We start from the raw sequence: 13,664 nt of genomic DNA, 5'->3' as shown, positions 1-13,664 counted from the left end.
ATCTATCACAACAAAAGCCAAGGTGGTTACATTTTGGCGTGTTTAATGTACTTCTCCTTCCTCTCTGAGTTCAGCCCAGATAAATGCCCACTCGAGTTGACGGGCCCAGTAGTAAACCTGAGATCAATTGAATTTCATTGCACCACTTGGGCTCAGAGTCAATTAAACATTTCAAATTCAAAAGCAGTCAAACAACAAGATATATATGAGCCTATAGATGATACATAAAAGAAACAAGGACGTTTGCTGGGATGGCCTTGAGGAAAAATGCTGAACCTGGAAGTTACACTTTTCTCAAGATGAGAGACAGATGACGGCGCGCATTGCAAATGGTTCTCTGATCCTGTTTCTCATCACACACACACTCACACGACATTACAGCCACCCCTCCCTCACGCATTCAGGTTTCTGTTTGACCGAGCACTCAACAAAATGAGATGTGTGTGTCTGAGCGTGCACAAACAGCCATGTGTGTGATGATTCGGGGAGTGTCATTGCACTCGCTGACTCAGCATTTCTGCTGTCATTCCTGTCATTTCCTCACAGCAAAGCCAAGGGGGAGCTGCCAGGATCCCTCTCGATGACTATGTCTGTTTACCTTATGTTCTCCTCCAGCTGCTAAATTGGTTTTGTTGGCTGCGTAATAAACACTCAAACACTCTTTTTCAGTCTTTATTTATTCTTTTCTTTCTTCGTGACTTGTGATAAAAATGATGTTACCGTACACTGTTTTTGGAACCGTTTAGGATACAAATACAACTTAACACTTCAAATCATCTGGCAAAATCAATGCCATAAATTGCCAGGAAAAAGTGGCTGTCTGAAAATATTCCTCAAACTGTAGCTGCATCAGTGAGTAGTCACAATAACCGTGTTTTTCACACATAGACTATACTTGGACAGGCTGCCCAGGTATGTTGACAGTCTTCCAAGCGTATTTTGTTGTATTTTTTCAACTGTCTGACACAGCAACACAAATGAGTTCGCTACATCCAGTCCTTACCGTCAAGTGTTTCCCTATAGGAGTTCCTCGATCTACAATCTGACAGACCCCAATCCCTCCATCTTAAACAGCAGCTGGCGATGTTTGTCCCTCTTCTGCTTGGTTATTCACTGAGAGCTGTAAAGGCACTCCAGCTACAACCTGCAGCAGGTAGAGTGCCTGCTGCCAGTAGAGTGAGCTCACAAAGACAGGCTACAGAGCAGAAAAGGGACAACTGATGCAACCAAATCCAACTCCAATATGGTGGAGTTGAAGTCTGCTCATGGAATGAGGAAGTTACTGGAGAGGCCGGGCGATTATCCCTCCATCAGATTTAGTGACAAATTAGGTCTATATATGGAATTATTTTTGTTTGCTCTTCCATCTTCAAATACAGTGTAGTTGTGTGGGAAAAACTAATTAAGACTCATGCCACTACCCCACTTTTTTATGTGAACGTCATTATTTCTTCATGCTTGACAGGTTGTTTGAGGCTCGTCCAAATCAAATGCCACAAAAAGACCAACTCAGATGAAATATTACTGACTTCTAAACACCTCTGTACATTCACAGCTTCACCTCCTCATCAAATCCCATGTAGCACTACATCCAGCTGTAGGCTCGGACAAACGTACCATCACTCCCTGATTAGCTCGCATTCTTGTAGGAAGCGATCTTGTCCGAACGAGGCTTTTGAGAGTTGCTGCTGAACATATTCCGCACCCATTATACAGGGAGTGCAGAATTATTAGGCAAGTTGTATTTTTGAGGAATAATTTTATTATTGAACAACAACCATGTTCTCAATGAACCCAAAAAACTCATTAATATCAAAGCTGAATGTTTTTGGAAGTAGTTTGTAGTTTGTTTTTAGTTTTAGCTATTTTAGGGGGATATCTGTGTGTGCAGGTGACTATTACTGTGCATAATTATTAGGCAACTTAACAAAAAACAAATATATACCCATTTCAATTATTTATTTTTACCAGTGAAACCAATATAACATCTCCACATTCACAAATATACATTTCTGACATTCAAAAACAAAACAAAAACAAATCAGCAACCAATATAGCCACCTTTCTTTGCAAGGACACTCAAAAGCCTGCCATCCATGGATTCTGTCAGTGTTTTGATCTGTTCACCATCAACATTGCGTGCAGCAGCAACCACAGCCTCCCAGACACTGTTCAGAGAGGTGTACTGTTTTCCCTCCTTGTAAATCTCACATTTGATGATGGACCACAGGTTCTCAATGGGGTTCAGATCAGGTGAACAAGGAGGCCATGTCATTAGTTTTTCTTCTTTTATACCCTTTCTTGCCAGCCACGCTGTGGAGTACTTGGACGCGTGTGATGGAGCATTGTCCTGCATGAAAATCATGTTTTTCTTGAAGGATGCAGACTTCTTCCTGTACCACTGCTTGAAGAAGGTGTCTTCCAGAAACTGGCAGTAGGACTGGGAGTTGAGCTTGACTCCATCCTCAACCCGAAAAGGCCCCACAAGCTCATCTTTGATGATACCAGCCCAAACCAGTACTCCACCTCCACATTGCTGGCGTCTGAGTCGGACTGGAGCTCTCTGCCCTTTACCAATCCAGCCACGGGCCCATCCATCTGGCCCATCAAGACTCACTCTCATTTCATCAGTCCATAAAACCTTAGAAAAACCAGTCTTGAGATATTTCTTGGCCCAGTCTTGACGTTTCAGCTTGTGTGTCTTGTTCAGTGGTGGTCGTCTTTCAGCCTTTCTTACCTTGGCCATGTCTCTGAGTATTGCACACCTTGTGCTTTTGGGCACTCCAGTGATGTTGCAGCTCTGAAATATGGCCAAACTGGTGGCAAGTGGAATCTTGGCTAGAGATGGCACGATACCACTTTTTTATGTCCGATACCGATACCGATATCATAAATTTGGATATCTGCCGATACCGATATGAATCCGATATAGTGTTTTTTAATCAACAAAACTGTTTTTTAAATATCTTGCTGCATTTTGTATAAGTTCATACTCAAGTTTAAAACAACAACTTAAAACAACAACTACACTAAAGCTATTCTGTATGCAAAAAAAATGTTTCATAGTTCAGCAATACTGATCAATCTAATAAACTTAGACCTACACCATCCTCCCTATTCTGGTATTTTAAAGAGTACTTAGCGTAAATATTAAGCAACCTAACTAATAGGGTTCCAACTCCCAGCAACAACAAAAATAAATAAATAAAAAATAGGGAACTACCCCTCACGCTCCACCTCATGATGCTTAATCGACGTAATCAACCTTAATTTGATGCAGTGTGAAAAAAATGCACAGAAATCAATTATTTTTCAAGAAATATTAAATAGATTCAACATCTTTCTTCAACAGAATTGCAGACTGCACAGATGGTACCTTCCCAAAGGAAAAAGTACTATAGCTTACTAGGGTATATATATTAGACTTAATAGTTACTATATACAGTAATTTGGGTGTCAGATAATTATTTATTAAAAGCTTGACATTTTAAATGAGAATAAGAAAGAAAAGTATGTCTTTGTGCCCCCTTTTCCCTGTTCATGCCCTACCGGCCCCCCTGGCTAAACTTTGCTAGATCCGCCCCTGCACAGTTACCAGCGTCAGCTACGTAGAAAAAGATCCTCGAGTAGAAAGTAATATTAAATACATTCTAACAACAGCTGATCAAGCTTAAACGTGCTGCTGTTGTTCAGCCACTGGTTTCCTCTTTCTGGTGCAAAGTGGGCCAAAAGCAAACTAGAGACACGGACTCACGACAGAAAAGCTGATCAGCTGATCGTTAAGCAGTTTCATGATTGAAGTAGCAGCAAGAAGAGGCAGTCGCTCCATATATCGTTTGTTAAGCTTAACGCAGGAATGCTTTACAAACATTCAGAGATGGACTTACACACTTGCTTTACTTCTCTCGGGGATAACTTTGTCGGAGATGAAATGCCGGGTTGCTAGCGAAGCTCCAAATGCTATCCAGAGCACAGACAGGTCCCGCATGCCACAGCCGCTCTATCACGTGATGCATACTGCTCCAACGTGCTAACGTTCTGAGGTGAGTTACGGCGTATTGCAAGTTTTGTGAGGTGCTTTCGTGATATTTAATGGATCGGATTACATTTTTTATTTTTCTCCGATATCCGATCCAGTAATTTAGGTCAGTATCGGACCGATACCGATACGTAATATCGGATCGGTCCATCTCTAATCTTGGCAGCTGCACGCTTGACTTTTCTCAGTTCATGGGCAGTTATTTTGCGCCTTGGTTTTTCCACACGCTCCTTGCAACCCTGTTGACTATTTTGAATGAAACGCTTGATTGTTCGACGATCACGCTTCAGAAGCTTTGCAATCTTGAGACTGCTGCATCCCTCTGCAAGATATCTCACTATTTTTGACTTTTCTGAGCCTGTCAAGTCCTTCTTTTGACCCATTTTGCCAAAGGAAAGGAAGTTGCCTAATAATTATGCACACCTGATATAGGGTGTTGATGTCATTAGACCACACCCCTTCTCATTACAGAGATGCACATCACCTAATATGCTTAATTGGTAGTAGGCTTTCGAGCCTATACAGCTTGGAGTAAGACAACATGCATGAAGAGGATGATGTGGACAAAATACTCATTTGCCTAATAATTCTGCACTCCCTGTAGTCTGTTTGTTGGTTAAGTAGAGAAATTTCTAAATGTTGTGTTCTAACTTAAAATCTTCTGAAGCTGCACTCGAGTAAAGAAGCATGAGGCCATCACAAGAAAGTGATCAGCAGACGGATACTGACTTACGACAATAAATCTTGTGATCCAAATCGCCAGAGACGGAAAAACGTGATTTCTCAAATGAGTCACCCATGTCACTCTGGACCTGTTCCAACCTTTGGGCTGCATGCTCCCAATCCTGGAAGAGTGTAACTCCGTATGATGTCACACTTGAATCTTAAAAGCTTAGATACAGATGGAAGCCTAATATCATTTCCATGTACATGTTTATTTACTCTGGAAGAAGCCGTAAAACTTTGTGAAAGGAGTCCAATATGAGTTGATCAGTCAGTGAAACTCACTTCTGTCCAGTAACAGTGATACTTGAGTGAGTTATTGTATCCTGAACTGTTCTGTTGGTAAGCGCTGCTGTTAGCCTCTGTTAGCTAGCGTTAATGAAACTTTCTTTGAAATGTGGAGTGGCTCTAACGTCGTTGAACTCAGACACTTAGCGAATAAACTCTCACAAAATGTGAGAATTTTATCAAACTGTTCGTCACAGGGAAAGTATTACTTTTTAACTCAAAGCTAACATTAGCTAGCATAATGTTAGCTTCTAACCAGCTTCGTTGCTTAGAGGGCTTCATGTCTAATCTGCTGACATTAAGTAATTGCAACAATATGGATAATAAATAACATGCTTGGGGAAATGTTTGTGTGTTAAAGCCTTGAGTGGATGTATTCATTTGTTTTGGAGGTGAAACTACACACTAGCCTGTGTATATTTATGAGTTCAATATACTTTTTTACTTCAATTCAATTTAGTTGACGTTATATAACGCCAACTGACAACATATATGATATTTGAAGACCCTACAATATTACAGAAAAACCCTCAACAACTTTCTTCTAATATATAAACTCAAAAAAAGACGGACTGTACCATTCAGTTTTATTTGGGCAATAAAATTCCTGATCATGAACAAAAATTGATTAAACCTTGAATCTTGAAATCAAATGAAATTTCATATCAGACACAAAATAAGGTGTTGCACTTGATAGATTGCGGTCCATAAGCCTGAAGGCCTTCTAACCCACTGCCACTAGAGGCTGTTTAGCTTGGAACAGCACTTAAATGTGGCAGACCCTTCACAGTTAAAGTGCAAAGGGGCCACACTGGAATTGGCCCCTCGTTGCTGTGTCTTCTCTCAGCTCTTTCTTTGTGACGTTTCCCTTCTCTCCTGATGCCTTTGAATTCCTAATCACTTCAAGGAAAACCTGAATTAGGGCTGCATGATTTCAACCTCAGTGACTTTCTATCCATCCCCTCCTCCTCCTTCTTCTTAGAGTCTCAGAATTTGAGACACGCTGTCAGGAATGCAGTCACTCTGTCTTTGCCTCACTGCCCTCCGGTTTCTTATTCAATTTTTTTCTCACTTTCTTTAAAACTCATCTGCGTTTTTTTTTCTCCAAGACTCTACTCTGCTGATGCTCTGTTGTTCCCCCCTCTGCAATTACTCTTCTTCTTTCCCTGATATATATATATATATATATATATATATATATACACACACACACACGTGTGTGTGTGTGTGTGTGTGTGTGTGTGTGTGTGTGTATATATATATATATTTTTTTTAAGGGGGGCAGAAGAGAGTGTGCCACCAGCTATGATTCAGTGTGTTTTGAGAGTTCGCTCCATTAGATTACATACCGAGTTGAAAAGCTGCCAGACATACTTGTTCATCTTCAGACAGCATGATATATGAAGGAACAAAAACAACTTGCCTAATTTGAAAGATTCTTCGGGGCCTTGTGGCTACTTCCTCATTTCCCGGTGCTCTGCTTGAAACCCACTTTATTGTTTTCAATTTCCTCTCTGCAACTGTGAAGTGCTTTACCTGAAAATTGTCTGAAAGCAAGACAGAGAGAAGTGTAACACCCGCCGTTACCTTTGCATCCGACCTCCTCACCTCAACAACATTCTAATTTCTCCGGCCTCTTATACCCGCTTACTCCCCCCTCCCCACACCCCTTCACCGAGCACTAGCCGAGCACACTGTAAATTACCGTTTTCACCTATCCGCTCACCTCTGCACACATCAGCGAGCCCCCCTAAAGCCCATCCTTGTGAGCTTTTTTTTCTCTCCTTTTTCAACAAACACTTTCATGGTGCCACTATAGCAACTTAAAAAACGAAATCGGTCCCTGCCCGCTGTTACTGATTCTCTCTGATGTCACCTACGTTCTCTTCTCTCTCCAAAGGACGCGATAAAGCTCAAGAGCAAAATTTTAACTGCTTCATAAACACCGAGCAAGAGCTCCATGTAGAGAAAGGTGTTGTATCTGTTTTTTGGATATTTATTTTATGTCACGCTGTGTGGATTGTGAGTTTCGACTTTCATATAGTACAGTTTCCTCCCACTCTGGCAAAGAAAAGGAGTACTTTATCACTAAAGCTCACCTATTGCTGGCGGGGGGGAGGGGGGGGTTGATTTCAGATGAATAAGACAAACCTATCACTCGGAAACCCCTTCCATCTAGTCTCTCTCTTCTTTTTTTAATCACAGTGGAACCTTTTATAGCGCATCAAGTCCTCATACTGATGTCTGTTAAAATTAAATATTCAAGGTGCAATGCCCAAAAAGTCACAGATTTGTAGCCGCCTTATCCTTCCTTCTGTCATCCTTTTTTTCCTCTGCTCCTTTTTATCATTTCCCTGCTGTACCTTCCTCCCACACGTCCCCATAGCCCAGGGAAAGTCTAACCAGGATTACAGATAACAGAAGACAGATCTGCATCTGAAAGCCATGTACGGAAAAAGCAAGAATGAAGCACTCCAACTTTGACCTTGGCCCAGCACTAAATATATACAAGGAGAGAAAGGAGGGTTAAGGGAGGATATTCAAGTGTGCATGTGTGTGTATTTCCCAGACACACTTTTCCGAGTATGGGAAACATGGGGATATGCTGATTGGATTGATGCTGCATAAGAACAGGAAGTTCAGGGATTTTGTTTGGCTGCACATGGAGATAGGGGTCGTGCACACGCTCACAAAGACACACACACACACACACACACACAGAGAGAGAGAGAGATTATTTTGCTGCCTCAACTGTTCAGACAGCACGGAACATAAGGCAGAAATTGGCCATTTGGGACAACAAATACAAGCTGCGTGGTCTGGAGCAGCAGCAGCACAAGAAATTGGGATGCTGAAATTCTTTTAATTGCTGACAAAACAGCGGCAGAATTATCCTCGCGCTCACCCGGATAGGAAATACCCCCCCCCCCCCCCCCCCGTCCACCCGCCCACCCACTTGCCGCTCGTCTCGCTTGAAAATTCCAAACGCCGATGCTAACGATAATCAAAAAGCTCCTTTGCAAGTCTTATTTTCAACTGGGGAAGCGAGCGCTTCCAATTACGCAGCGTGCGAAAATGGCTCCCACCTCCGTCTCGCGGTTACCTGTCGCATCTGCACGGCGTCGGAGCGTCTCTTCCCCCTTACAAGAGGAACTACTTCAATCTGCCTGCCCCGTTTGATCTGCCATGGCCTTTCAGCGCAGAGGCTGCATCAAAAAGATGCGGGGAACTTAAAAGCCCCATCGCTTCTCTCCATCTCTCTCTCTTTTGCTCCAATCGTTTCTTCTTGCATCCTTCCCAGGTCAGATTTTTTTGTTGTTGTTGTTCAGCCTAAAATTGGGTGCTGTAAACACTTTGTCAGTGGCTGATCGTTAAAAAAAGGAAAAATACATTCTTAAATTCTTACTAAATGCTTCATATTAATGAGCACTAATCATAAAGCTGTGGCTAAACATAAACGATGAAAGCTCCTTTTTTTAATGTTCCTCTCATTCTTAGATCATTCAATCCTCTTTCTTTGAAACAGTGACTGACAGATGGGCAACCACGACCCGTTCTTCGCACAGCCACGCTGCTCTGATCTGATCGAGAGGTTTTCAGTGGAACCACTGAACTCCACCACTCTGAAGGTGTCCTACACTTGGTTATCTGGGCTCACATATAACAAAACAGTAAAGTTATTATTTTAAATCAAATCAAATCACTTTTGATTTGATTTGATTTTAAAAACAGATCTCCTTATTGGAACGACTGACAGCTAAGTATAGGCAGCAAGCGGAGGGAAAATCCCATCGTCGGCTGACTGTTTTTGGTTGTAATCAAGTATGTGACCTGGTGGGAATGTTGCTCTGATAAACCGTATTTGGCGCTCTAGTCTGTCACTGAGTTATCCGAGCCACATGCATAAGCTAAACTAGGGAGACAAACTGCCTTTCAAGCAGTGGAAGGAAAAAAATGTGTTGTTTGTTGCATTCAGACTGGTATTCTGACACACAATATCACTTTTCTTGGCAGTCTAGTCATCAGCAGCTCAACAGGAGAGAGCGCGCAGCTCTAACACCGCTGGGTCGGCAATTTGGCTCCCACCGGAGCTGCACATACAGTATTTAAATGGAGATCTCTAAAGGCGACAGGAATAAAATAAAAAACAAACCGTCGGCTAAATGTCATTTTCATTGCATCATACGGACACGTTACCATAGCCCACCCTTCCTGTGAGTGTTTCTCACACCGACTGAGTTCAGACTGCTTTATCAGTCTGCTTTATTGCAGCTCTGCTCGCCGCCCTCTCCTCCTGGCCTTATTTGTTAAAAGCACTCGAGGTACGGACCGCAGGGTGCACTGTCGATTGTCTGCGGCTCTCATCTCAGCCGGGATCTGAGGGTTGAGAGTAAAGACAGGGCTCCAGCAGCCCTTCTGCCACACCACCACTACCTGACCCTCCTACACACACAGATTCCCTGCGGTGGCTGCTGCTTTCACCCAAACAAAACCATCTCCGAACTACAGGCAGGCGTCTAAGATGCTTATAGTGATTCAATGTCAAGGAAGCGCCAAAAAAAGCAGAGGCTTACATAATTAAGTCGCATCCACCAACCCAAAATGAGGCTGCTCATCGAAATACCCCTTATTAAAAAGTACTATGCGGTAATTACTTAATTACTTTGATTAATTTCAGTTAATTAACCTCAAAGGGATACTGCAATTTCAAAAATGAGTCCAAAGCTTTAGTATATTACAGTTTTAGGGTTAAATAAAAGAGGTTAAAATGCCAGAAAAGTACCTGCTTACAGGCACGTGTGACACAACACCCACAAAGAAAGTGTTAATTAAATGTCGCCCTAACTTTTGACAAGTTTTTTTTTTAATCCAACAGAGTATGGAGTTGTTTTTAAAAAGCCACATGAGAAATCCTAGAAGTCCAATTCGATGCGACTACAACACTGCTTACCCACAGAACGTCTATTGTAGGTAGAACAGGATGCATAATGAGCAGGGGGAGAGAATATCATACCCTCTATGAACAATTTAATAATAAAAGACTCCAAGAATAAACTAGGTAATTAGGTTGCAAGCACCTCAAAGCACATCCAGCACCGCTGTCGCCGGAGTCTGATTGTGACTCATTTTGGCCTAAAAAACTTTGAAAAAAAAAAAGCACAAGAACAACAAAAACCCCACTGCGTTTCTCTGGGTGCAACCAGGAACTAATATTTTCCCCAGTCACTTAGTCACATTGGATGTCACGCCTCGGCCCCGGAGTGGAAGTGATGCTCAGGGTTTCCTGCTTTATCGACGGGTCCCAGCACAGGCGCAACATGACACACAGACACACACTTAAGAAAGGGGGTCTCTCTCTCTTTCTATTTCCCTTCATCTCTTTGCATCTCTCCACATAGCACCCACATCATCACACACAAACACACACTCATGCTCACAAGTTTACCCTTGAGAGAGAAAAGTAGAGAGAGAGGGAGGGAGATGAGGATGGAATATGCAGAGAAGGCTCACATCTCTTTCTCTCTCACACACACACACACACACACACACACACACACACACACACACACTAAAGAGATATATCCCCCCCCCCCCCCCCCCCCCCCTCCGTTTTCTGTGTGCTTGGCAGGCAAACTGGTGGCTTGATGCCCGTAAGTCTCTCAAAATCAGCCTGTCTGCCTCACCTACGCATTTCAAGTCAAAAATTCATAAGGTGACACAAAACTGTCAGAGCACGTTTGACGTGCCTCCAAAAATGATGACGCTATGGGCGTGCGTGTGTGCCCGCCTGGATATATATTTTTATATGTGGGAGGGTATGGGACAAACACACAGGAACACAAAATCTGCAAGTCCACTCATATCTCACAAACACACACACAGCCGTGGAAGCAAACAACACCCACGAGCTCTCGGATTCATAGGTCAAACATTTACATTTTGCGTCTAGGCGCATACACAACAACCAAACATATGAGACCTTGCATGCATGCAAGCGTGCACGCGCACTCTCCGCGTGTTTCCAAGTTGATTTCGTGTCTTGAGCGACATCACAAGTTTTCAGCAAACAATCGTCATGATAAATCACAACAGGCCACAAAATAAAAAAAAATATCTTTAAAAAGTCCGGTATAATTTTCTGGTGAGCCGGTTGTGCTCAGCAGAGGTTTCGGTGACTGATCGCTCTTCTAAACGGCACCACTATTACATTGCGACAGCGTTCCTGTCAGACTCCTGCCGTCCTCACTACGCACCACAGCAACATTAAAAGCTGTGACATGCTGGACATAAAACACCGCCGCGCATCTTTGCACTATAACTGCCTCATTCATGCTGCCACTTTGCATCCAAGAAAGAAAAAAAAAATCCGCAGCAGCTCCTCGCCAGTGAAGTAATGCAATCTTTCACCTTCAACAAATTGAGCAATTCCTCCAAAAGCAGGAAAAAGAAAAGACCTTCAGATAGTCCATGTGCAACCTCAGCGTGCGTTTGGCTGCTTCCCCTCCAAAGCGCAAAAATGACAGAAACACAAACCCCGATCACCCCCCGCAGCACTGAGTGGTCCATGTGTGCTCTGGTTAGAGTGTAAGTTGGGAGAGAGGCATCGGCAAGAGGGGTACGAAGGGCGACAAGGAGAGGAAGGGTCGGAGAGGGAGAAGAAATGTCACCAACATTTCGGATGTAGGAGAAGACAAAAAAGAGAGAGAGAGGGAGAAAAGGTTCCGAGACGAGTTGAGAGATGACAATCAACCACGAAAAGTTTGGCTGTACTTACTGATCAAACCGTCCTCTGCATTCGTGCTGCATGGCATTTCTTTTTCTTTCTTTTTAAAAAAAAATGTAAATATAGATTTAGGATGTTGCAGCAGAAGATGTTTCCATTCCCGCCGGGACTGGTCACACAGCAACAGCAGCAGCAGCTGCAGCAACGGTTCCAAAAGCTCAGCTCTGCAGTTCCGTGCGCACACGAGAGCAGCGCTCAACATGAATGAGAGGAGAGCTGCAGTCAGACTCCGGCATCCCAAAGAGGAGAGAGAGAGACCGAGAGAGGGAGAGGGAGGGAGAGAGTCAGTGACAGGAGTGCGTCACCTGGTGGCGTAAATGCGTTACAGCGGGTGTCCAGGCGCACTACTCCATGGTGTGTGTAGGTGGCAGCATTGGACCCTTGTGTTCTTAATCTCATTTTGCACTGGCTGAACAGCAGTAATCAAAGGATATACTTTTTTAAAAATATATATATATTTTTTGAGGGACCCTCACGCACACTTTGATTGATTGCTCTGCTCATCTTGGCCTCATGCAGAGCAGCACTGCTCTGTTTTTACATCTCACTGCCCCATGTGATGTATACATGCGTGTGCACCCTTGTGTGGGAGATTTGGTATGTATTCATGAGTGCATGCGCTGTAGTCGAGCGCTCATGAATGCATATCGGAAGCTCGGCGTGCTGGGCGCTCGTGCGTGTGCGCGCGTGCACACTTGCTTCTGTCTAATCGATGCCGTTCAATGCTGAAGGTCAGCTCCCCTGAAACTTGACAAATCATCTCTATCGGCAGTGTCGGCCTTGTATGTTACTTCAAAGACCCCTGGCTGCTGTGGCTGATTTAAAGCAGATCTTCAAACAGCAATATAAATATAATATAATAATATTTTTTCTCCTTTTCAAATCACAAATTGCCTGAATACTTTAATACTCAAATTAAATAGTAATACAAAACAAACAATATAAAACTAATTGGCTACCTGAAGGTGAGTCTCCACAGACACAGCTTTAATTATGCGCGTCGTTGTTTGTAATATCTCAGACGATGATCATCAGGCTTTCGCAAATGATACATATGGGACACCATCATTATCCCCACCCCTCCACCACCACCGATTAAGCTCTCTCAAATGATGACAGTTGTTGCCAGGTGACCATTTGCATGGAAAGACATGTATTTCTTTTCTAACTGACAGTCACAAATCAAAGTCTTTGGGTTGTCTTCTCATGACTTGCGCTGCAGCCCTGAGAGATTTGGAGTCAGGAAGTTAATTTGCACCATAAAGGAGAAAGCATAGCCGCTCTGTGCTCCAAACATCATTTTTGTTTTATCTGCAAGAATTTTTTGCAGCATTTCTTCACCCCGGGCCCCCCTGCTCTGACCTTTGCGGTCCCCTTGTGCATATTAAATGGGATATTCCTGCCCATATTAGTGATGACTGGGGAGTTTTACAGGACGATGGATATCGGGTTCCCTCTCTCCACTCCGAGGACAAGGATGTGGTTACACAGATGATACTCTTCTGCTCCAGTTACCGCATATGTCCATGCCTATGTGCGTACATCCTTTCTGCTAACTCTTACGGTCTTACGCAGCTTGATGTGATACTAGTGTGATACAGAGTTCATGGCTCATCCTAAGAATACCTGAGTCATTCACATCTTGTCAAGCTGTTAGCCACATCGTTTTTTCCTGCTCATATCGATCGACTGTTTCTAAATGTAAAATCAGTTTTAAAGCCTTGAGGTGAAGGTTACATTTTTAAAATTTATTTGTCATAGTTTAGTACCTCACTGTGTGACAAAACAACACAATCAACAGCATGAACCAGAGGGCACACTGTGGGTTTT

General features: G+C 43.1%; 1 protein-coding gene across 3 annotated transcripts in view; it reads right to left on the bottom strand.

Moving 5' to 3' along the window:
- The window catches only part of LOC309697328 (plexin-A1-like), a 330,439-nt gene extending 318,379 nt beyond the window's left edge, over positions 1-12,060 (bottom strand). For 2 of the 3 annotated variants that reach the window (XM_082519167.1, XM_082519170.1), the window contains exon 1: positions 11,826-12,060. The gene's annotated coding sequence lies outside the window, so the exon portion shown is untranslated. Of the gene's footprint in view, positions 1-11,458; positions 11,590-11,825 lie in introns of those variants that run through there. The other variant, XM_082519169.1, reaches the window with a different exon arrangement.
- Positions 12,061-13,664: the final 1,604 nt, after the last annotated feature.

The sequence above is a fragment of the Aulonocara stuartgranti genome (genome assembly GCF_965226115.1).
Source record: "Aulonocara stuartgranti genome assembly, chromosome: 20".
In the NCBI taxonomy this organism is placed as follows: domain Eukaryota; kingdom Metazoa; phylum Chordata; class Actinopteri; order Cichliformes; family Cichlidae; genus Aulonocara; species Aulonocara stuartgranti.
Note: the sequence above shows the minus strand (reverse complement) of the source record. Positions and strands in the feature narration are given on the sequence as shown.